At 44.7% G+C, this 21,602-nt stretch overlaps 1 long non-coding RNA gene across 1 annotated transcript; it reads left to right on the top strand.

The window, feature by feature from the left end:
- The first annotated feature begins 18,618 nt into the window (after positions 1–18,618).
- Positions 18,619–21,114, top strand: LOC146206629 (uncharacterized). The gene is made up of 3 exons (XR_014704475.1): positions 18,619–19,143; positions 19,231–19,369; positions 20,196–21,114. It is a non-coding gene; the product is annotated as an uncharacterized LOC146206629 (long non-coding RNA).
- The last annotated feature ends 488 nt before the right edge of the window (positions 21,115–21,602 follow it).

The following is a 21,602-nucleotide window of genomic DNA, read 5'->3' as shown; positions in this document are numbered from 1 at the left end:
TAAGAAAGAAAGTATGAAAGTAATCCTTGGAATGATGCCTCTGAAAGGAGAATGTTTCCTTGCGATAACTGATTAAGTAAGCGGGGCAATCTATTTTCCAATGTGTGCAGCCCGTATGTGGTCCGGTATGTGTTAAGGTTCCAGGGGACTAGATTGCGGATTGCGTATGCTTGTTCTCGTTTTTGTAGATTAGCCAGTGAGCGAAGAAAACATGTATTTTGGGAAATTTCTCTTTTGTAAGCACGACATAGCGCGTAGTCAGGTAGCTTTATTACTGGTATTATTTTGTGATTTAAGAAAAATTGACTTGTGTGATGAAACTGTGGTACACGTTCAACTATGCGTAAAAAGCTTTTTTGTAGCACATGTAGTTTTCGCAAGTTTTCCTGTGTTGTCGAGTCCCAGATTAAAATTCCATAATTTAGGCGAGAATGGAACAGGGATCGATATAATGTAATTTTCACATTGGTCGGTAACAAATGACGATTACGATAGACTATACTGATAACCTGTGATAGTTTTGTTGTAACATGATCGACGTGATCATCCCAGCTAATTTTTTTTCGCTAAAAATAACGCCTAATGTTTTGAATGATGATACGACTTCTAAAGGAACAGACCTGTAACATATGCCTCTAGTAAAATAAACTTGTTTATTCTTAGCTCTGAAAACAACAACATTCGTTTTAGTAATATTTATTTCAGGTGCATTTCGTTGTGTCCATAAGTCTAACTGAGTTAATGTGCTATTGGCTGAATCTATTAACTTGTCAACGCTACCACCGGATAGAAATATGCCTGTGTCGTCAGCGTAAATAATAAATTTTACGAATGGTGCAGTGCGGACGATGTCATTATTTTAAATATTAAAAAGAAATGGACCTAATATACTTACTTGCGGAACACCACTGGAGATGGATATAGTTTCAGAAAGAAAACCGTTTACACTAACTGCTTGTTTGCGGTCTCGCAGATATGATTTCAATAGTGATGCAGCACGCCCACGTATACCATAGCAATCAAGTTTACGGAGTAGTAAGTCATGGTTTATCATGTCAAAGGCTTTGGTGAAATCTATAAAAATACCGATAACTATCCTGCTCTGTTCTAGTTCTCTTAATACGTATTCTTTTTGTTCGAGCAGTGCAAGTTCTGTGGATAAGTGTTTTCGGAAACCAAATTGTGAAGCAGTTAGTATGCGATATTTACTTTCGAACGATATTAAACGTTTGTGAATAAATTTTTCTAGCAACTTTAAAAATATGGGCAAGACGGATATCGGCCTATAATTACCAAAATTATTCCTATCGCCTTTTTAAAAAAGCACCGACACACGTGCAACTTGCATGCGACGAGGGAACACAGCATTAGATATGCATAAGTTTATTATATGTGAAACATAGGGCCGGATTAAGTCAATGACGTAAGCAATAGGTTTCATTTTTAAAACATCGATGTCGGTTGCTGTTGTGCTATTCAGATCGTTGAAAGTCTCCATTATTTCACAGTCATCAACTGGGCTATGAAATATAGTATCGAGTGTGCAAGGAATATCGTTAAGATTATTCTGTGGGCACATATTTCTAGAGAGGTTCACAAAAAAGCTGTTGAACTCGTCGGCTAATTTTTGACCAGTTAAGGATTTCCCTGATACATTTATAGCCAAAATTTGTTCTCTTTCTTGTTTGTAGGCTAATAGGCTGTTCAAGTTCTTCCACACAATATCGGTACGACCATGTGTTGATTGAAATTTACTGGTATAGTAATCCTTTCTGGCCTTTTTAATTCTTTATCCAAACGATTTCTAAAAGATTTAAAAGCATTCAGGTCATTTGCATCTTTAGTTTTGATAAACTTATGATATAACTCATTCTTCGTGTCTATTTTGGTAACAAGTTCCTTTCTAATCCAAGGCTTTCGACAACGCCGCGTTCGTTTCAGTGTTTTTATTGGAAAGCAGGCAGTATAAATGGGTTTCAAAGTGTTCATGAAAGTCTCATATGCTTTTTCGGCATCCTTTTCCGAGAGAATAATATTCCAGTTCGCATCAGCTACGGAGTTCCGAAATGCAGATAGGTTATGCTCGGCAATTTCCTGAAAAGAAAATGTCTGAAGAAAAGCTCTAAGAACCCAGAATCCGAAGTGATAATCTCAGTGTGTCTTCCACCATACCCTTTAGTGTGCGATCTTCACCAGTAACTTTAACGTGTACCCTCCCTTTTAGTTCGAGTAACGCTTTGCTGGTATTCTAGCTTGAATGGCATTTCTGTTCTGACTTCAGAACTGTATATAATAGACGTGCAGTCGGGGCCACTCTCCTATACACGCGGCAAAACTAGTGCTTAATAATTTCTCGAGATGGCGAGCACCCACCAATGCTATGTTTTGTGCATCTAGTGTTTTTCGGAAATGTTTGATGACTCAAAGCAAGCATTAGCTTTACGAGATCAAAATGAAAAAAAAAAAAAAAAAAAGCACTGATTTTTTCTCCGGTTGGTGGGATATAATACGTACTTTTCCTAAAGCAACATACCTTGACGATGTTTCAACGGAAACCTATGGGTAAAGAGGCTGTAACCATAGCATTTCACACGTTTCGGGCGTCTGCGCACACCGCACAGGACGTTCAAGCATTCGCGTTACGCACTCGTTCGTAACCACCCTGCGAGTTTCTTGCAATTATGAGGATAAGGCTCTGTTTGCTTGGAGCCTGGGGTGAACAACATATATCTTGAGGTAGCTAGAGTTATGCCAAGCTTACAGCAGACCGCGCGCGCTAGTACTGTGTGGGAGGTGAAATCAAAACTCAGTAGAGATAGCTAGGTAATCCGGTACCATAGTTATTCCAGAGAACCATATTATATATATTATATATATATATATATATTATATTATATACCATATTATATTATATATATATAATATTATATATATATATATTATATATATATTATATATTATATTATATAATATTATTATACCATATTATATATATATATATATATATATATATATATATATATATATATATATATATATTGAAAGCTCAAGGCCTCATATTCCGCCCACGAACATTATAATGATTTCTATCGATGGTCTGTCCGTATATGCGCTGGTCGATACGGGTGCTGCAGTGTCAGTGATTCATGAGCAACTCTGCCGACGATTACGAAAAGTTACGACGTCATTTAACGGTTTGTCACTCCGCACTGCCAGTGAAGAGAGAATTGCACCTTTAGCAGCATGTATGTCGTCATTGAAGGTCTTTTGTACAGTGTCGAGTTCGTAGTTTTGTCATCTTGTTCTCACGACGTGATCCTCGGATGGGACTTCTTGTCTAAAAATAACGCCGTGATCGATTGCGCCCGAGCTCAAGTAGAATTTTCTGCACTGTGCGACGCACTGCCCGACGACAACCGTTCAGGGTGTCCTCAAAAGCTGACCATCGCTGAAGATGTCGACGTAGCACCAGAGGCTTGTGCCCTTGTGCCTCTTTCGTGTCCTGCCGTGTCAGACGTTAGTGTTTTATTTACACCGTCTGCATCCTTCATCCACCACAAGCACCTGCCGCTGCCATCTGCTGTTCTCGATGTTCACGGTGGCTTCACGAAGCTACTCATCTACAATCCGTCCCCACGCCCGATTACTCTGCTACGTGGGGAATCTCCCGTTTCCATTCAACCAGCCCACCTTCTCTCTGACCTGGATGCCTCCGAGACCTACCGCAGTAACTACATTGATGCTCTGCAGTCCGATCCGACGCCTGATTCGTTGCCAGACGACTTCTTCCAAACCGCCATCGATGACGCTCTTCCTTCCACCTACCGGACTCAGCTCGTGGCCCTTTTACAGACATTTCGCTTTGCTTTCGACGCCGCCCACACACCTCTCGGCCGCACTTCCACTGTCGCGCATTACATTCAGACCGGCTCTAACTCGCCTTTTCGACAGCGCCCCTATCGTGTGTCAGCGGCAGAGCATCGCGTAATCAATGAACAAGTTGAGGACATGCTACAACGTGGTGTAATTCGTCCATCACAAAGCCCCTGGTCTTCACCAGTGGTGCTAGTGAAAAAGAAAGATGGCTCGTTTCGCTTTTGTATTGATTACCGGCGCCTCAACAAAATTACCCACAAGGACAATTACCCCGCACCTCCACCAAGTGACACCAAGTGAAAGGGGGTTTTTACTGTGCTTTAACAGGGATAATAGCCCTGTCGAAGTTTCACGGCGAACCACACAAGAACACAGCCAGTCTCAGTCTCCACAAGCGAGCACGAGCAGCGCAGCGGAACTTCGTCGTCCTTATCCTCGTCTTCGTGATATTCTCGCCTACTTAATCCTCGTCTTCGTATATCCTCGTGTAGTTCACTACAATATATATATATATATATATATATATATATATATATATATATATATATATATATATATATATATATATATATATATATATGTATATATATATATATATATATATATATATATATATATATATATATTGTCACGCGCCTTCGTAGAACGTCGACGGAAGATGAAAAAGAGCGGTCAGGTAGATCGGTGAAGAAGAAGAAAAGAGCAAGGGCAGAGGAACGTTTGTACGCTTCGCCGCAGTCCTCTTTGTACCGATCCCTGTAAATAAACCCCCCGTGCATACAAAGCGCGTAACATCTTGGTGAGAGGTGCTTGGGTAGCGACCACGGAGCGTTTCATCTACCGAAGAAGCCGTAGACTTGCTGGCCTACCACCAATGCCATCAGACATGGCTGAAGACGGCAGTACCGAGCAGCCAGGACCATCCACGGCGAACAACTGGCCCCATTATCAGAGCCGCGTACTTTTTCCGGAAAACCTGAGGAGGACGTTGATGAGTGGCTGAAGCACTACGAAAGAGTGAGTAAATACAATCACTGGACCGCCGCTACTAAGCTGGCTAATGTGGTGTTCTTCCTTGCCGCCACTGCCTTTGACTGGTTCGATAATCACGAGGATTCATTAAGTACATGGGCTATCTTTACAAGCGAAATCAAGAAAAATTTTGGAGATGAACCTGCAAAGAAGAAGCGCGCTGAACAAACTTTGTTTCACCGGGCACAAGTACCCGGAGAAACTTGTACTGCATATATCGAAGCCATCTTAAAGCTATGCAGACTCGTCAACCCCACTATGCTTGAAGAAGACAAAGTCGGTCACCTCCTGAAAGGAATAGCGGAAGACGTTTATAATTTTCTTATTAGCAAAGAGAACCTGAGCACCACCGCTGATGTTATAAAGCATTGTAGAACATTTGAGGCTCTCAAGCTGCGACGAATTACACCTAAATTCGGAAGACTGGCCAATGTCACCTCTGTAGCCAGTGTTGAAGCCTGTCCTTCAGTTTCCATGGCTGATATGATACGAGAGATTGTTCGCGAGGAATTGTCAAGATCTAGGGACGCCATCTGTAGTGAAGAATATGTGCGGCAGAGTTGTGCACCGCAGGCAAATGTTGCCGCCCTGTCCACTCCGTGGGTTCAACCTAGCGGCGCTTCGCATATGGACGATCAGCGCAGCTGTACTCAACGTTATGACCACCAGCCGATGGAAAAGAGGCCCGCCTACTCTGAAAATGTGGTTCGTCAGCAGCGAGAGTCTCGCTACAACCAACGTCGCGACTTTGTTAGTGAGGACTCTTATGCTGATTGCTGGCGCCCTCAACCTGTGTGCTACAGGTGTGGCATTGCGGGGCATATCGCTAGATACTGCCGCCGTCGTTTTCCAACTGTCCAAGATTACCGACCCCACGCGAACATTCACGGACGGCTGCACGCCGAACAACAGCGATCCCCGACTATGCCTACTGGGGACTCACACCATTCGACATGTTTGCTGAATTCATCTCCTGCATCTGATCGTAGTGTGACGCCGCCACCCCAGCGCCCGCGCAGGTCACCTTCCCCTCGACGTCGTTTTTCCCCTCCGCCTCAGGGAAACTAGGAGGCGCGGCCGATGGAGGTGAGGCCGCCGGCGAGTCGATGACGTCCATACCTCTGCCCATGTTTATGTTAAAGAACAAATTGGAAATGTTTGTTGATCGTGTGAAAACAATGGCTCTTGTGGACACTGGTGCTACAGTATCTGTTATGAGTTTGAGTTTTAAGAACCGTTTAGGTAGAAAAGTAATGTTCAGTGGTGACCGTGCAGTGTTATTCCGTGGTGGCGGTGGTGAACCTTTAATTCCTCTTGGTGTGTGTGCTTCGGATGTTGTTATTGGCGGCCTCAAGTTTAGAGTAGAATTTGCAGTACTGCCTCGGTCTACGCATGATGTGATTCTTGGGATTGATTTTCTGCAAGAGTGTGGTGCAACTTTAGACTGTGGTACGGGAGAGATTGCTTTGAATCCTTCACTACTTTCGGTTCTTGTGGATGACTCGACACCTGAATTTGGAGCATTTGCTGTGGAAGAAGACACAATTGTGCCAGCGTTATCTGCAGCATTCGTGCGGGTTTTCTCTATTCGGAACCAGTGCGAATCTTTTGAGGCTATAGTAGAACCTACGAGATTCACCTGCTCTAAGAAGAGTATCCTTGTGCCTCGTTGCGTCATTCCCGTGACTAAAGGCCGCACTGAGCTATGGACAGTGAACAACTCCGAAGAGCCAACTGTGTTGCCTCGGGGCCTAAAACTCGCCCGTTTCGAGGAAAGCATATCCGGTTCCGTCGCGGCGTTAAACAGCTCTGTCACTGAGCAGCAGGTGCGACCAGGCCTGGAGACCTAAGTTACGGCTATGATTAGTAAGTCTCTTTCTACAACTGAGCGTCGTATTCTAGTGGAACTACTACTGAAACACGTGACAGTGTTCGACTTTGCCAAGGATGACTCAATGCCACTGCCTACCAGTCGTATTCATCACACGATCAACACAGGTTCCGCCCCTCCAATACATCAGAAGGCCTATCGAGTCTCAGCAACTGAACGTAAGGTAATAGATGAGCAAGTTCAAGACATGCTAAAGCGCGGCATTATTCGAGAGTCTTGTAGTCCTTGGGCAGCTCCAGTTATCCTTGTTAAAAAAAAAAAAAGATGGCACATGGAGGTTTTGTGTTGACTACCGCCGTTTAAATTCAGTCACGAAGAAAGATGTCTACCCGCTTCCACGTATAGATGACGCAATTGACTGTCTGCACTCAGCTTCATACTTTTCTTCTATTGACTTGAGATCCGGTTACTGGCAAATCCCCATGCACATTGCAGATAAAGAAAAAACGGCATTCGTAACACCAGACGGATTTTACGAATTTAATGTTATGCCTTTTGGATTATGTAATGCATCTGCCACATTCGAGCGATTCATGGATAAAATTCTACGTGGACTAAAGTGGCAAATTTGTTTGTTATTTGGACGACGTAGTAATTTTTGGCAAAACATTTAGTGAGCACAACAGCCGTCTGGATATCGTACTTAATTGCATGGAACGAGCTGGTCTTGTACTGAATGCAAAGAAATGTCATTTTGGCGATCGGGAAACAATTGTCCTCGGTAACTTAGTTGACGAAGAAGGTGTTCGACCAGATCCCAAGAAAATTGAAGCCGTCAAAAGTTTTACTGTGCCCAAATCAGTAAAAAAGCTGCAGAGCTTTTTGGGGCTATGCTCGTACTTTCGACGCTTTATACCAAGGTTTGCAGACATCGCTTACACACTTACGAGTCTACTGCATAAAGATACACCATTCAATTGGACCAGCGAATGTGACTCAGCTTTCCGTCATCTGAAGTTTCTTTTGACCTCGGGCCCAATCCTCCGCCACTTCTGCCCATCAGCTCCAATTGAAGTACACACTGACGCAAGTGGTATCGGTATCGGCGCTGTACTTATACAACGCCATGGACGCGATCAGCACGTGATAGCGTATGAATATTTGGCTCCAATTTCACAAACCTTCCCCGATCTCCGAGTTTTCCGAACCGAGCAACGCAAAGACAAAACATTAACTTCACTGTTTGATTCCGCCAACGATCCTATGAAGAACACATTTAGCATTCGCGAAGGAGTGCTTTACAAGAAAAATTTCGCCTCTGGGGGAGCACGTATGCTTCTTGTCGTTCCGGAAAGCCTACGTATCACAGTTCTAGAAATGACGCATGATGACGCCACGTCTGGTCACCTGGGAGTGGCCCGAACACTCCACCGCACACAGCAGCGATTTTACTGGCCGAAGATGCGTTCAACGATCAAGCGATATGTAACCAGCTGTGTGCAATGTCAGCGCTTTAAGCTGTCGACTTCAAGCCCACATGGAAAACTGCAGCCAATCACACCTCCAACAGCCCCGTTTGAGCAAGTTGGCATTGACCTTCTTGGACCTTTTCCACGGTCCTCTAAAGGAAACCGATGGATTCTTGTGTGCGTTGATTATTTAACCCGCTACTGTGAGACAGCCGCGATACCATCCGCTACTGCGTCTGAGGTATCAAATTTCTTACTTCGACTCGTCATTTTTCGGCACGGCCCTCCTGCAGTCATCATTAGTGACCGTGGACGCCAATTCACAGCGGACATTGTCGAAGAACTTCTTCGCCTCAGCGCCTGCAGTTTTCGCCACTCCACGCCAGAGTGGTCGGAAAAGACGTACTTAGAACGCATGTTTCTATGAGTACTGTTAAATCGTTCGGTGAGTCCGTTTGTCTGCGGATGATAGGCGGTAGAGGTTCGATTCGATGAATTATATGGCACTTGTTAAGTAAAGCTTTAGCAACGTCAGATAAAAAGACACGTCCTCTTTCCCCGAGTAGTTCACGAGGTGCGCCGTGGCGAAGGACGAATCTCTGCAACATGAATTAGGCTACGTCTGACGCCGTGGAAGATGGAAGGGCAGCGGTTTCTGCATATCTCGTCAGGTGGTCAACCGTGACAATAGCCCAACGGTTTCCAGCAGCAGTGCACGAGAGCAAGCCGTATAAATCAATACTGACTCGATCTCATTGGCGTGGTGGCAAGGTCGTAGTAGGCGTGGTGGGCAAGGTAACGGCTGCAGCTCGTCAGCAGAACGATGAGGAGGAGACTTGCGACGTTGACAGGCGAGGCATGAGCGAACATATTTGAAGACAAAATTGTACGTGCCCCGCCAGAGTATCGTAAGCGTAGCCGATGGTATGTCTTGAACACTCCCGCATGGCCGCATTGTGAGTCAGCGTGGAAGCAGTTGCAGACTTGCGAGCGTAGGTGGTGGGGGAACGACTAGCAATAATTTGCGGCGATAACGGAGGTTGTCGCGAATAGTTAAGAGTAATGTTTGACGGCGAAGCTAATGGGATGGAGAAGCAGCCGATGGATCGTGGAGATCAATAATTTGTGATTTAGTTGATTGTGATAAATATCGAAGTTGGGGTAGTTTTTTAAATTTGGTGTAGTTCATCATATATATATATATATATATATATATATATATATATATATATATATATATATATATATATATATATATATATATATATATATATATTTGAATTTTGGCAGATTTCAAGATAATATGGAGAAATAACGGACAAATCTAGAGCTTCAAACTTTTCAAAAAAAAAAAAGAACGAGGCCTGGATAATATATACAAGCAGTTTCAGCGGCAACACTTCATTGAATCGTGTCGGAATGTAGGTCTGGAAATTGTCAATTTTCAGGACAAGTGCTAGGTTTAATATTTACTTTTTAATTTTAAACAATATACTGCAACACTTTTTAGTTCGTGATATTTCTGACGTGCTGACGTTTCTTGAGAGGGATTTTAATAAAAATCAGAGACGATTTTTTTTTATCAAACTGGAATCAAAGTTGCCCCCCCCCCCCCTTTTTTTTTTTTTTTTTTTTGCTGTTTTCAATTTCCAGGCGACTATGATGCTTTGTGGAGAACACACCTAGCAATCGAGAGCTCCAATTTTTTTGTGAAATTAAGAACATAACCCGCATAAAAAAGAAAAAAAGTTTTAGTGCAAACAACTTAAGGCATCATGCCAGTAGGTAAGGTTGAAAATGAACATTTTTGCAGCGCGACTCTACTGAAGCAAGTTTGCGATTTTTACTAATTCAACTGCTACAACAAAGCAGGTTTCTCTAAGTGTTTATAAAAGTAAGAGATGCATAGTTTTAGTGAAAAGTGATAGATGACAAAATTTTATTGCGGAAGCAGTAGGTCTCCAAACTTGCAACTTTTTGAAATGGCAAAAAAAGGCGTTTTCCACCTCCAGTGATATACGAATTTCTTTTTTTAGAAAATTACGGCGTAAATGGCAAAACTAAGGATAATTCCTTTTTGTCGAGGCATTTGCCAAACACATATAAAAATTTAATTGAAAACAAAAATCGGGGCTTTTTATGTTGGCTGGTAATCGCGAAGGTGGAAGTGAAAACCGAGAGAAAGATGTGGCGTAGTGGAGGGCTTCGGACCACCGCGCGATAGAGGCTTTCGCCTCATCGCACTTTAATGATCAAAAGTTTCCTATGGCATAAATAAAGCTGAAACTACTATGGGCACAAGCCATGTCTTTACTTTAGAGCCGAACATAAGCGTAGCCATGCAGATAGCTATCGCGTAACTCCAGGTTTCAACACAGGCTAACCCACAGCTAATTTTATTTGATGCTAGCATGACACAGTGTACAGCAATTTTTGCATTGTCATTACGTAGCGAGATTGTAGTGGAGAGCAGGGCAGGACACAAGAAGAAACGGACAACACGAGCGCTCGTGTTGTTCGTTTCTTCTTGTTTCCTGTCCTGCTCTGCGTCACAATCTCGCTATGTTCACGCACCAACATCCCCGAAAAGCACCGCTTTTATCATTACATTTCGCCGACGTCGAACACCGCAGTTGTCTAACTCTCAAAAATCGGCAACCTTCAGGAACCGAGAAACAGAAAGTGCTGTGCGTGCGTTTCTCCAAGCTTTAATTCTTTCTATGGTTCACCTTGCATGTACACAGATATTTACACTCCGAGATGTAAATTTCAACTGTTGTGAAATTAGGGCGCGGTGCCAAGCTGAGCTCTGGCCCACCCTGTACTTTCGGTTCCGGCGTCGATTTCATTGCTCCAAATCTCTAAAGTTGATTGATTTTATATTGTAGTTCTGTTACAGTGCGTTTTAAATTAGCACAGAACAAGAAAATATCAGTCTCGTAGTCTACATGCCGTTGAATGTAGCTCTTAATATATTCAGGCCATTAGGGCGAAATTAAAAAAAAAATGTAAACTGATATGAGATCCTCTGTGACACACAATCGTCAATATGGTGTACCTAGGCTAGCGGCACGCTACATGCAGCGTTGTGCTACACGCCGGCGTACTAATAGCCATAGCTCGCCTCGGATGTGGCTAGTTTTCCGGACGAGGTGACACTAGCGACAAAGTGGCGGGGACCGCCGATTGCGAATCACGGGAGGAGGAGTCACATCCTGATCCGACGCCGGGAAACAATTCCGATGAGTGATGTGCCGAAGTTCTGTAGAAGGGGTTGCGTAGGTTTTCGTGGTGGGCGCATTCTGGTAAGCTGCATTGGTCGCGCTGCAAAGGTTGATGGCCAACTTCCAGAAGGTCGACGGCGATGGAAAAACCTTGAAATGTGTCCAGGATTTCCGCAGGGGAAACAAATCAGAGATGGCCGATCAAGGGTTTGTTCCATGGTGTAGTATTCACACCAAACGCCTCAGTATTCTCGACCGCGGAACGTTACGAGGTCGCACCGGGATCCTCGCTATTGCAAGCGGCCACCGCCTGCGTCCATGACGAGAACGTTGCCGGGACATACTGAGGCGTTTAGAGTGCAGCCAATTCTGCTGCGTCGATTGAAAAGCTCCGGCGGCCGCTGGAAGTGAGCTTGTAGTCATAATGGACTATATGGTAGCGGGACAATTCCTCTCGATCTGGTGGTATAGTGGAGACCAGATCACTTGCGGAAGCTGCGTCAATTGCAGCGACTGTTATGTATCTGTCTAACCGACCGAAGTTTGGTGTTATTCGCAGCATCTGCAAATTCTCAAATGTTCGGCAATGCCCTGCCACATAGGCGATAGTGTTTTGGCTGTCCTCGCTGATAAGAAACGTATAGATGTCTTATCCAAAGCCCTTAAGCAAGTGGCGCACATTATCCTCGTCGGGCATACGAGGCGAAGCTATTTTGCAGAGCTTGAGTATTACATCAGTGCACTGTATAGAAGTCTCGCCGGGTAGCTGAGCCCGATGGACCAGTGTCTACTCGGCCCTCTTCTTCTTCGAGGAGGAGTCGCCAAATACTTGGTACGTTTGTCCACAAAGCGTGACAAAGCGTCAAGGTATCTTCATAATTCTCAAATCCTGTTAGGGCCGCGTCCGTGAGTCCCGCCACAGTGGTGTAATGGTTAAGATGCCCGACTACTGTGCCGGAGCACCTGGGCTCGATCCCGACCGCAGGCGCCTGCGTTTCGATGGAGGCAATACGGGCATCCGTGTGCCCCAGTTGGTTGAAATTACTCCGCAGCCTTCCACTACGGCTCCTCTTTCTACTTACTCTCCCACCTTTCTCCCTTCTCTAATGGCGCAGGTCATAGTTTCTACAGAACAAGTGTGACGGATGCTGCGCATTTCCTGTGAACTAATTAGTATTATTATTATTATTGTCCGTGAGCGAGAAATGGACGGTCACCAACTGGTCGTTTGAATTTATTTATTTACAATACTTTACAGGCATCCAGGGAGGCATTGTGTAAGGGGGCTACAGAACAGATATACATACATATAACAGTGCCTAAAAAGCAGCAAACTCCGTAGCAACGAACACTGTTAAATATTAAAATATATTAAACAATCATTGCAAACATAACAACCAAGCAAAATAAAAAACGGAACATGACCAAAATAATTAAAATAAGAAAACACATAAAAAGTATCACGGCCAAAAAACACGTGCATATCTTATAGATATGGAAATAGTAACAACTAGCAAGCAAGGTGATACGACAGGGAAAAATAAAGTGAAACAAGAGTCATGACTTTCTGATACTGATGGGAGCGTCCTAAGTGCAGTTGTCGATAAAATGTTTGGCTACATGATCATGGAAAATTTCACGATTGCACTGAGAGGCGATGTGGTTTGGAAGATCATTCCACAGGCATATAACACGTACGTGGGAGGGCAGAAAAGTTAAAGGCATGAGCACTTCCATAAATGCGTGCGAAACTGAAGTTAGTGTGGGATCTAGTCGACGAATAAGAGAGTCATTGCAAGGGCGATAACGGTGAGTGAGTGGCACGGATTATTTTGTCAAATAGAGATAGAAGGACGATATCTCGACGGAAATCTTAATGGCGGGTGCGAAAGTTCCAGCTTAATTTGTGTTACGTTTGAATGATAACTATAATTTCTTGTCATGAAACGACTGGCCCTGTTTTTGATTAATTTTAGCATATCGACTAAGTATTTCTGATGGGGAGACCAAATGGAAGATGCGTATTATAATTGAGATCTAAATATTAATCCCACTTGTTATAACGGCTCACGCGTTGCTAGTGGGTGAGATACTCGCCCCCGTCCTCTGCTGCTGCGAAGGAAAGGAGTTCTCCGTAATACGACCGGGAACTGCTGGGCGTAGGCCTAAGGGTGGCATCTCCGTACAGGGGACATCTCGGGCACGTAAGGTGGTCAGCCGGCATCACAGCGATTCCGGTGAGGCTCAGGCTGACGAACGTTCGTTGTTGATTACCCAGCAAGCCTCTACCTAGTTGTTACGAGCGCCAAACCGTTACTGAAGGTCGATTCGCGGAAGACGTGCACACTCCGATACCGTTCAGCCGGTCAACTTCCTCTGTCCCCCACCCTTCTGTCCGTGTAATTGGACTAAGCCATGTACGCATATATATACCGGGTCTCCGCTAAATGTACGGAGAGCCTTAGTACAGTCAAACCAGTTAAGAGCTGTTCAGAGTTGTCTATGGTAATCGGCAGTATTTATTTCGTTCACTAATATTAATAATTAGTCTAATTAACTATTTTTTAATTATTGCCATGATAAGGCGGCATTCTCGGCTGCACACAGGCATGGCACAGGTTGAGGCAGGCCTTCTGCGAGATGTCGAATTCACGACAGTGAGCCGCGCTACTCTTTGCAAGATAAGTTACGGTAGGCTCCACATGCCTAACATGTATTACCGTTCTTGGGCTTTTATAAAAGCTGAAACATAAGACACGTAGTACATTGTTGAAATGCCTACGTAATAAACGAAGGTGGGAATGCGTGTGTTTGATGCCTGTATTGAGTAGGAATGGGGCATCATTAGAGAGTTTTAGTTTAGCGTTAGCGTAAATAGCGGTGCTAACGGAAATAACGTTAGCGTGCCGCAAACGACTCCCTGTCGGACCGAGTTTTAGTATAAAGTTTAGCAAACGCCACACAATCTATTTTGTATGGAGGTATCAACAGCTGAGGATATATTCGAAGTGCTTGCCAGCGCTACCTGGTAGCAAAATGTTGACTGAAATGAAACAAGGCGGAGCCACAGGTGTAGCCGCAGCGAGCCGAGACAAGCTCATCTTGAACTCGCGAGCAAAGCGAAACTTTTGGAAGCAGACGAACAATTGCGTGCGCTTTCTGCGCGATGTTTGTCCTGTCTGAACTGTCTACCATTCTGTCGGTGCCTTTCAACTATGCCATCAACCATCTTGAACGATTCGCGATATTTATCGATGTTGACATGGGCAGAGATTGACGAACTCCATCTAGGAGTGCGCGCTCGCGAGCTCGCTCGTGCTGACTTGTTTGAAGCGGACAATTTGGAACTCTACCTACAACGCAAAAGTGAGCCGACCATATACCGCTACCGTTCGAAGAATGGTTTATTGGATATATCTTCTGTGGACCCTGCGCTGTTTAGGTTGCAGTTCCGTTTCGAAAAAGAGGATTTTGAGCACCTTCACAACTGCCTTGCACTTTCACTAGCGCCCAAGGCGTTAAGGTCCCTGGCCGACATGCACTTTGTATTGCACTACGGCGGCTTGCGTATCCCAACCGCTGGTGCGATTTGGAACCGATCTTCGGTTTGCATTCGTCAGTGATGTCCAGCGTCACAACTCAAACTATCAGCTACATTGTTGGTCGTTTTGGACACCTTTTGAGAGATGTCAACAAGTCGCAGCGGTCTTTGATAGCACGAGCTGTGAACGCTTTCTCTGTAGCTTGTTGTACGTTGCTCGCAATTTCTGGCCATAGCGACGAGTCCCTAAATGGATTCAGGTTGCATTGTGACGTCGTCATGAGCAGTGAACCGTATACGCATATTTGCGTTGCACCGTGCTCCGACTCTGGCACTGGACATTTTGATTACGGCGCTTGTCGTCTGCTTTCGTCTGCTCTGCAGATTGATGGAGGTATGCTACAAGAATCTCGCCTGCATTCCCCCTTGAAGTGAGACTTTGAACGTAGGAAAGATGCAATGCAAACTTCACAACGAGCTCAATACTCTCGCATAAAATGTAATTATATAATAGCCAAAATTAGTAATAAAAATATAGTAACCGCTGAAACGAGACTTTAAACCAATTCGCTGCGTTCAGAGTGGATGCATCGTCGCAGGCGACCCCATTAGGCCTAGGAGCATTAGATTCCAGACCGAATCTCCACAACAAAGCTTCTTTACACCCTGTACATCATCGTCGAACCAAGATTAGTCAAATCGAATGATGACAGTACCAGTAGTTGTCCGTAAACGTGCCAACCGGAACTGCAACGACTATTTGTTCGTTTGAAGCGGACGGCTGCCCGATCCATGGACGCCGCCATGTTTTCGCGCTAAATGCGCAAAAGACGATAGCTAAATTCTCAAAACTGCGTGAACGCGCTAGCGCTATTTCTATGCTAGCGTTCAGCGCATGCGCATTTCCGTTCCGCTATTCCGCTGATCCCGCAATCACCGTAAACCCCTCTAAACTAAAACTCTCTATTTACACAGGTATGAAGTGCAAGGCTATCCTTACAGCAGTGTTGCTGAAACGTTCAATCATTCATTGTCTGCACGCCCATGAATGTCATCGTCAGCAAAACCTGGCAATGAGCTACTTCATGCGACTCTTCCATTGTGTCAGTAAGGCTGTTAAAGTTTATGAGGCTGTTGAGGTCGACAACGACGAAGAATGTGCTGAACAGCGTGCCATTTTCGGTTATGCTGGTGAGAGGGGTACCTGTTGGAGACATGGCTGCCAGTGCCATGGAATCCCGGTCCGGATTCTCCAAAACGGTTATAGAACAAGGCATACACCTCCACAAGGTTAATGGTGGATAACTGCATCGGCGTGCTGAAAAGCCGCTTCCGGTGCTTGCAAAAATACTAGACGCTCCTCTACCAATCAGAGCGTGTAGCATGTGCCGTGTTGCATAACTTCTTCGGATGTCTTCCTGCATGCAGACGAGGTGGATGCTGCTGGCTTGGACAAGAAAGGGTCACATCTGTGTACCGGGCTCTTGGAAGTGGGATCCCTATTGCCATGCATACCTCTAGGGAAAAGCCATACAGAATCATGTTGTGAGCCTGTTCCACAGAACCTGCCGCCAGAGACTGGCGCAGCTGCCCATGGTGCGGCAACAGCTGCGGCGTCAATCCTAGCACAGCAATCGGCCGTGATATACCACACGTAGCTGACCAACTCATCACAGGCAGCCAAGTGTAGCATCTTCTCGTTTCATGTCTGTGCCAGAAACCTGTTGTGATAAAGATGCATCTTCTCGAACCATGCGTTAAAACACGGCATCTGTCAAGTAAAATTTGTCTTCGTACACCCCCCTTCACTGTTGGTTGCAACCATGCATGTTGATGTTTGTGTGTTTGCATGTGTTTGAGTGCATAATTAAAGTGTTTCACGACGAGGCAGCAATTTTGATGCCTATCGGAATGGGAAAGTGTCACAGAAGTTTTTTTAGAAGCATGTGTATCCACTGTGCACCTTTATTTTCCTGCAGCATTTCACACGCTTGAATATGCAGCAGCGAAACCAACTGCCTGCAATAGCATCGGCAGTTATTTGCACGTGCTGCACAATTGTGCTACACAGAGAGGACACACAAGAATAATTTCTTAGAGCCTGTAAGCTGGCACAGTACTCATCGCAGGTCTGACACACTTCAGAAGCAAGAAATGAAAGTATTGTGCATAAAACTGCGACACAGAGGCAAGACACAAAAGAATAGTTGCTTAATGATTACAGGCTTGCATAGTAGTTGTCATAGGTTTGGCACATTTCAGAAGCAGAAAACGAAGTATGGTACTTAACAGTGCAGAAACATGACACAAGTAGTGCTATGTACAATGTTTGCATAGGGCAGTCTCCATTAGTGAGCCTTTCAGGACTACAGGCCTGCATATACTGTTAGGATGCATAGTACGCATTTGCCTAATGCTAAACAGTGTAAAGCTGACAAATTGAATGCTTAATATTGCGAGTTTTAGTGCTCACAGTGATTGTAGCATAAGTAGAAAATCCCATAGGTATACAAACTTGTGCAAAAACATCACATATGCATCAAGCAAATGGTGTGTGGGCAGAAGGTATCGCTCAAAAGCAAAGCAACCCAGTCATGGAGAACAAAGAAAAAAAATACAGAGTACACTACAATGAACGTTACATCGAAAGCCGTGTCACGGTGGCACTGCAGGGAATAAAGGCTTCGGGTTCAGTCCCGGCAAGGGTGGAAGCATTCCTATGGTCATGTTCTTTCCTAAACTATCCAGCTACATACAAACAGATGATTATGCAACAGCAGAGCTTCATTTTGGCCTACACTACATGCTTCACACTCGTCTTGTATTTCCTAAAGAAAAACAAATAGAGCCACAGAGCCTGCACGTTGCACTTTCAGCATTTTTCTCATCGATACTAGTAGGCGCCGACCGAAAACACCTCCGCAAGTTATCTTTGTCCATTTTCGTGTCAAGCGCTCCATGAAATTTTATCGCTGCCGGCCCTGAACTTCGACTGCATTCTATTAGATTTTCAGCATGCTCACGGCACCAGCACGGTACTTCGATTTCAGACGACACTAAAAAAAGCAGCACCTTCTCGGGGAATCAGCTGTTTGCTTCCAGGCCGCCATGTGCACGCCATGACACCGCCGGCGCACCCTAGCGGCAACCAAAGTTACCTAATAGCAAGTATAATTACAAAAGTAAGAACGCTTCTACCTGAGCTTAATGTTATTCAATATTAAAAATAGTATCTTGCCAAAATGAACCTTATTTCTTTATTTATTTATTGCGTATTATTTGCGTCGTGTTACAAAAAGTTGGGAGAAGGTCCCTGCTCAGTTTTGTGCCACAGTGTGGCAACAGCGTTTGCCGAGGATTCGGAACTACCGGGGCGCAGCCACGCTTAAAGTCACTGGTAATTGGACGATTTCGTACTTCGTCACGATTGACGTCTCAAGGCTGCGTCACGGCTCCGTAATTTTGACGTCACGCTAACAAACTTGTGAGCCGAGTCCGTAATTCGGCCCAAGGAGACCAAGGGGGGAATTCTGTAACGCTCTCAATACAAAACCAGTCTCAAACCGCTCAACTTGCCCTGCTCCTATTAGTCAGCGGCCATATTGAAATTTTGCGTCATCACTGATCTCAACGGTGACTGCGCTTACGTCATCAACAAGACTAAAGTGGTGACGTTGCCCATGAGCTGAATATTGACTGAAATTGTGAGCGAAACGAGGTAACCCCAAAACCAGTCAACTGAGTAGAGCGAAAATGGCGGCTGTGTTCCTTGCGTTGTTATAGCGTTGCGCTGGCTGTGTGACAGTTGTGTCGGTGCGATCCACGGCGTAGGAGGGAGGACGAAGACGCGTTTGACGTACCGGACTAGTTGTTCCGACTCTGTTCAACTCGGAAACCAGCAGAAAGTGGAGTGACTGTGCGGCGATTGCCGACGAACATCGATGAACGGGGGCTCACGCAGCTCACGGACGAGTGCGCAGCCACTGCGGCTGCATGCGCACCGCGTTTTTTTGCTATCGGGGGCTACCAGCTTGCGTCGGGAACGTAACATCGTTTGCATCGCATAGGCATCGATCAGCAGGTGCGTGCGCTGATTGTCGTCAAGGTGCCGCGGTGCGATATGGAAAGAAGTCGCTAGGCAAGGGGTTCTACGTTGTGAACATGACAGTAGTGAGTAAATGTTGGTTTTGACTGTGTGTGTTTGGCTACGACTTCGAAACGTCATTGTAAACTTGTATTGTGCCTATTTTATTACAGATCTGCGACGTGAACATACGCACTTTTGACCCTCGTTGCCCCGTGGGACCAAGGACTCCAAACAACGCGTTCGTCTAGCGGTACTCCTGCACGCCGAAAGGTGAACGAAGGCCTGCTAAACGCCTGCGACTTTTCTTGGGTAAGCTGTAAAAAACCCGCGTCGGTTATCGAACGATATTGATTATATGCATTAATATGTGCAATCGACCACTTGCTGTAAGTTGGCTTCTCTGCAAGTCTTGTTTTCTAACCAAAAGGACTCGTTCCCCCTCGCAATGTTAAAAAACGAACAGAGGAAAGATCTCTTTTCTTTCCAGCTGTTGTCTTCGAGATTACCCAGTGACACCTGACGAAAGTTCAATACCTGTATATACCTCAAAATACAGAACGAAGGGACTAGGGATTGTAGTGCCTTGCCCCCATTCGTTACGCTCCCTCCCTACGACACGTTCGCTACTCGAAAGTGTGAGTACGCTGCAAAAAGCGCCTGCTTCTTTTCATTTCAGCAAGAACTAGAAGTCTGTTGTGTGACAACGAGACCCTTTGGTTGGATTACGAGCCTTACAGAGAAGCTGACTTGTATTTCGGCGAGTGATCGATTGTCTGAATTCGCTGAAGCTGCATGCATAAGACGGACTATAGTTATGCATATGAATGCTTGTTAATGTACAAATTTAGTGTTATGGCACCAGGAACCAAATATTCAATGTTTGAAATCTCTTTACTGCCTAAGAAACCGTAGCGCTTGTGTTGTGCAGGTAATCTTAACACATTTTTGTTTATATCACTGTGAAGCTACAAGGCTATCCTTACAATGATGCTTGCTTGGACAGCCCTGTGACACGTTGCCAGCATTCCTGTGAATGTTTACCACCTCACTGCGGGCTAGTTGGTATGGATCTTTGATTGTATACTAGAACATGCAAAAGGCGGACTTAAGTGGATGTCATTGTTTGGTTATGCAGGAGACAGTGACTACCCACTGGAGTCATGGCTGCTTACACCAATGCCAAGTCATCCCAGACCCAACTTGCTGTCCCTTCTCTGCTATCACCTTGCAGCCTGGCACAGTTGGTTGTGGTCACTAGCTGTTTGGTAAACATGCTTAAACCGAAAAGCGTAGCGTTACAGCAAGGTAATAAATATCCATGACGCTTATTGGAATCAGAAAATGGCACCAAAGATTTTTTACTGCCACATATACTCAGTAGAAGCACTTATTTCTTGGCCGCTGTATTTCACTCGAGTGTTTTTATTGAGAAAGAGACATCATACATACCAGCACACTTACCTTGATGTACAATGACCATACAACATTGACATGTATATTGCAGAATAATTATCGGGCTCAAAGAAGCCGCTCCCTTTCAACATATTGAAGCTACCTATACAAATAGGTACTGTATGCATGGTGCAGTGTGCAAAACGCTTACATATCAGAGGTAAAAATGCCAGCTGGATGGTATACTACTAGAGATCTTGCTCGCAGTGCTAAATGCTGTAACAGCTGTTAGGAGAATGGTGTACAAATACTAGGCTGCAGTGCCCACAATGATTGCTGAATGATTACAAAATTCTAGTGAAAATAAAATAAGCATCACACATACATTGTTAAGGCAATGTGTGAGCAGATGTTATGTACACTAATAAAACGTGTAAAACTGCAAGGGGACTGCTGAGCAGCTTTAAGACAGTAGAGGCAGCTAAGACATGAGCGTTCAAAAATATTTTACACCATAAACATGGTAGAACGAGGGAAATAAGATGGCTACTCAATACAAAACAGCACTAAACAAGGGTTGAGGAGGAACCTTGGTTTGCTAGCCAAAATGCCTCGGCGGCAGCTTTTCGATGGAGGCGAAAAGCAAGACGCCCGTGTGCTGTGCGATGGCAGTGCACGTTAAAGAACCCCAGGTGGTCGAAATTTCCGGAGTCCTCACTACGGCGTCTCTCATAGCCTGAGTTGCTTTGGGACGTTAAACCCCACAAACCAACCAACCAACCAAAATCGAAATGTGGGCTCGGCTTTCAAACTGAGGCTCCCCTCAACCCGTGTTCAGCGCTCTTTCATACACCATAACCATGTGATAAGCACCTCTTTACTTAATTGTCACCTACTTTTGACCTTGGAATTTATTTTCCAAGTTGTTTTCACCAAATAATCAGAAAAAGCATCTTTTGTGCAAACTGGCTTTTCAATTGAAATGGTTTGTACATAATGCACACAACATGGAAAGGTAATAGAATGAGGAATGTGTGTAAAATGAACATCTTTTTGAAACACTGCACAGACTCCATGATGACACTTCAAAACTAGCACACATTCTTCGCCTTCGAGGTAATCTGCACACCTCACTGGTGGGCCCCTTGTT

The sequence above is a fragment of the Amblyomma maculatum genome, chromosome 1, assembly GCF_055883805.1.
Source record: "Amblyomma maculatum isolate TAMU_Amacu chromosome 1, ASM5588380v1, whole genome shotgun sequence".
NCBI lineage: Eukaryota > Metazoa > Arthropoda > Arachnida > Ixodida > Ixodidae > Amblyomma > Amblyomma maculatum.
The sequence above is the reverse complement of the archived record's forward strand: the minus strand, read 5'-3'. Positions and strand labels throughout refer to the sequence as shown.